Consider the following 4,669-nt stretch of genomic DNA (forward strand, 5'->3'; position numbering starts at 1 on the left):
CCAGTAATGACTCTTCTGTCAACAAAGAGAGTTAATCGTATTAATATGTCCGTGATCTAATTAAGTCTTGACAAATAACATGCGTTTCTGTCATTTGAGAACAAGCCATTTTTTAATCACATGGCACAGCCACGTTGATTAATTGTGTGGTTCCAGAAAATATCCATACCCCCACCACGGAAGACCATTGGAAATTCCGAGGGAGAGGGGGGGTTAAAGGGCAGTAATTTCCAAGGGGTAGGTGGGTTTTGTGGGAAACTACTTTCCCAAAGGGTCATGAACCACATACAAAACATTGAAAGCAACATACGATCGATCTGAAGCACAAAACACACTATCGGACGACGTTTGAAACAAAAGTCAGTTTTGAGATAAAGTTAATACTATTAGCTTCAATGTTTTCGTTTTTCTTTGAGTTAGCTAGTGCTGCAATCTCCCGAAGCTAAGAACAGTGTGTCTTTCATTTGGGACGGATTCAAAACATTTAAAATGGCGGTCTCAACTGGAGTCTCGTCCCCAGACTTCCAGCTTTGTCTCTTTTTCGTCCAACCAAGACTTCCGTTTGTCTCTTTTTCGTCCAACCAACACTTCCGTTCACTTGAGTATCACTTTTCGCTACCTTCACATGCAGTAAACACATTTTTAATAGGATTTATGTTTTACGGGGGGTAGTAACTCATTGAAAATGCGATAAGACACAAGTTCCCACCATCCCAACGCTTGCGTGCAACGACATTTTCTTTTTTGTGGGTGGCATTTAGACCATGGACAGGAACCAGGAGTCAAGTTTTCTCTTCTTTGAGTAAACGCAATATTTATTGCATCCTCAGGAAACGATTGTTGAGGTTCAGTTCGTTATGTCAAACTGGAAATTCTAAAACAGGAGTTTGACTACTCATTGGAGGAAGTAAATCACGCCAAAGACAATAAGATTCGCCCTCTCGATTCCATCCGTGGCTCAAAGACAAGCAACCGATGATGCTCGTTTTCGTCGTTTTCTTACTGTATTATTATCAAAGCTATAGTAATTTAAGTCGCATATCTAGGTATATTCTCTAGCTTTCGACGCAACACTTTTCGATTGAAAATCCCTAGGATATTGTTGTAACCGTCCACTATATATATGCCATATGCAAGTGGATATGTAACTATGCGCTACACGTCCATATTAAGCCTCATGCAAGGCATGTGTAGCCTTTGTTGTTTCTATTTTTTGTCGTATCGTGACACTTATCAAGCTTATTTTATGCTAAGATAAGTTAGAATCTATAATAATTGTCAGTACCTTAAATATCATATTTCAGTTCGAACCTACGATCTATCTGAGAACTACAACTTATGAATAACTACAGTTGGCTTCTACATCTGTAAACCTTTATCATCCAGACTACGAACATTATCCTGTACAAACTACGGATTTATTTGTTACCGTTCGATTTCGATTTGTCAACTCCACCATCAGTATTTATAGCAATAACACTGTACACAGCCTTGGTTGATTATTTTTCTGATTGTCCCTATATCAATCTGTTGAGTTCGAAATTCTATCTTGTACCAAGAGATCCTGTGACTGTTTGAGAGCTTTGGAATATTGGCAACCTCCGTTAGTTCCGGGCAGTTACAATCAGATCTTGGTAGGCATTGTGCCACGTCTGTGCCCTTTGTCCTCAACCCAAAGTGCCAAGTCAATGTATCCACTGGCTATTGCAAATTGTAAAGAGAACAGGTGCGTGCATGGTAGTATTAAGTTGTTTGTTAATTAAAATTTGATAATGCACGTAGCCTTCATGTTTTTTTTTTTGTGTTCCCAAAAAATGGAGCTAATGCAAAAACCAATCCAGTTACAGATAATGGACATGATAACCAGAAATGAAAAGGAAACGTGTCTTCTAGCAGAATATACCATAATTAAGGAGATAAAAATAACAAGAAGTGTTTAAGGTCATGTTTTATTGGTAGCTTTGTTTGTGTCATGATTCCCCAAGCTCATTGTTTGGTGGGTGGATTTGTAGGGATGCCGTTGCATTGCCTCACAGCTAAAGTTGCCAAGATTTGTCAGATCCAAGAGCAGTCACCATGTAGGAGTTGGTCGTGGCAATTAATGGAGCAAGCTCCTGGATGTCTAACGTTGTTTTAAAATTAGTTGTCTTGTGAATCTTTTTTGTTGACAGTTACTTTGGATTACAAAACCCTAATATTGCTGCTGGTTAAGAAAGGGGATGGAGAATTTATTTTGGGAGGACGAGGGGTTGATGTTGAGTTTTGCTTCCTTTGTGATGCAATCAGGGTATGTAAGTCTGTTTTCTTTTGTTTTTATGGTAATGGTAACAAATCTTATCCCACCAATGTGTCAGCCCAACACAATGGCCAACGGGAGGACTGACGCATCACCAACATATCACTGACACAATACCAATGTGACGGCCAATACTCTACAAACAATTGTTGGCCGACTCATAACCACCCCGTTGGCCATGCTCTTGATCTTTTCACACAATTTATAGTAGTTTTTGGTGTCTAGGAGACTAGATAACTGGGGTACATCTACAGTTGTGCATTTTTGTTGTAACCTCATCCTTCCTTACCCAGGTGCATGAACATGTATTGATCTCTATCAACATTGCTAATGTAAGATATTAAGATTCATTCAGATTATGAAGTTATTCAGCAGTGATTTACTCTTTTCTGCTGAAGAGATGTTCCTGTTGAAGTTTCCCCTGATGAAACATGCACAGATTGTCTAAAAAGCAAGGCAAACATTGGAAGGTTTTTATTGTTTTGTAATGTTGCTTAATTCTTACAATTACATATAATTTTTTTTTCATTATTGACCAGTGGAAATTCATCAGTTATACTGCCTTTTTTCTTGGTTATGTTTTGGAAAGACTATCAAAAGATAGACCAAGACAATGGGTTAAGAGTTGCGTATTGCCTTTTTTTCTAGATCAACTGGAATTCATGATGATTTGGAGTCCTTACTTGAAGAAGAACTGAGCAGTGTCCAGCTTTGTGCATTGCAGGTGGAAATGAGAAATACTGAGCAACTTCTTGGTTCTATTGGGCTTGTGGCATATAAAATTGACTCCCTTATGTGAGCTCAATGTCAGGTGTGTGAAAACAAAGTTAAACCTTTCTTTCCAATACTTATTGCAGTAAATTTGGCTATCCAGAATGTAATAATAATTAATTATAAGTTTGTGGTTTTCCAGGATTTAATTCAACATCAGTGACATTTTGGAACTCATTCTACATGTAACTTTATAAACATAAGACTTGTGAGGTTGTCGGAAACATACTGTGTGACTCAATAGCATGCAGCACCATATACAACAACGGTCACTTTCTTTCGACAATAAAGGTTTGTCCAAAGTCCATCATTTGAGGCTTTTAATAGTACATCTAAGTACATCAGAAGTAAGTAAATAAATTTCTTAGCATTACCATGATAATAATTATTATACAGTAATGTATCTTAAATGAACACCAATTGCTTTTTTAGGTCCCACAGAACGTGACATTCTGGCCAATCTCGATGAAATTGTGGAACATGCTCTCCCAATATTGAAGATAAAAAAAGCGTATTCAGATTTAAATACTGCCAAGAATATGATCCTCAATCGTACTAGTGAAGTCAAGAATAATAGCATCCACATAGACCATTGTAGTGTGCAACTGTTGACTTTCAATAGTCCTGTCCCAATGTTATGATTTGTTACTAATGAGGTTGACAGTGGCATCCAGACGTATCTTCGGAGTGTGCAACTGTTGACTATTAATAGTTCTGTCCCAGAGCCCATTACACTTAAAGTTTCTGGTATGTGTGTTTGTTTGCAAAGCAAAAAAAGTGATGTTTTTTCCTTGGGATACACACTTAAGCGTCTTTCCCATATTACAAAAGATTTCTCCTTGCGAAGTATTTACAGGAGCTGCCATTCTGACAGTCCTCGCGAGCGCCCAGAAATTGTAGCAATCATAAGTCAACTCAAATAAGTCATGTAGGGCAAACATCGACTGGAAGAATCATTCACGGTAAGCAGCGACATAACATCCGAAGCCGACGATACAGTTTCTCTCGAAATAGCTGAAATTGTAAATACTGAATCACAAGATTCATGCGAGTCATTACGATTCCAGTTGTTACAAGCTCAAGAGGAAACTGCGCGGTTAGATGAGGAAGTATCATTTTTAAAAGAGGAACTAGGAAACACAGAAGCCCAATTGAGAAATGCCCAGACAGGAATTAAGCGTCAACTCGAGGAGAATGAAGAATTAAAGTCACGCATGTTTTGCATAGATAATCTGTCTGGAGATGAATCTATTTCGTTTTACACTGGGTTTCCAAACTTGCAGACATTCCAGGCTATGCTGATATACTTAAACCCAGGGGAAAACGGACAAAACATCCGCTACTGGCGTTCGACCGACAAAAAGGTCCCGGCACATCAATACCATGGGGACAATCAGAAAAACAAACCTGGGCGAAAGAGAACTCTGAAACCCAAAGATGAATTTCTTGCGACAAGGGTTTAATGAAGCACATTTGGCATTTTTACTTGGCATCTCTCAGCCAACAGTCAGCAGGATTTTTGTTTCCTGGATCAACTTAATGTATCTTCGTTTTGGCACTATAAATATTTGGCCCAACCGTGAGGAAGTTGATAAATCTATG

Source organism: Montipora foliosa, chromosome 2, assembly GCF_036669935.1.
Source record: "Montipora foliosa isolate CH-2021 chromosome 2, ASM3666993v2, whole genome shotgun sequence".
NCBI lineage: Eukaryota > Metazoa > Cnidaria > Anthozoa > Scleractinia > Acroporidae > Montipora > Montipora foliosa.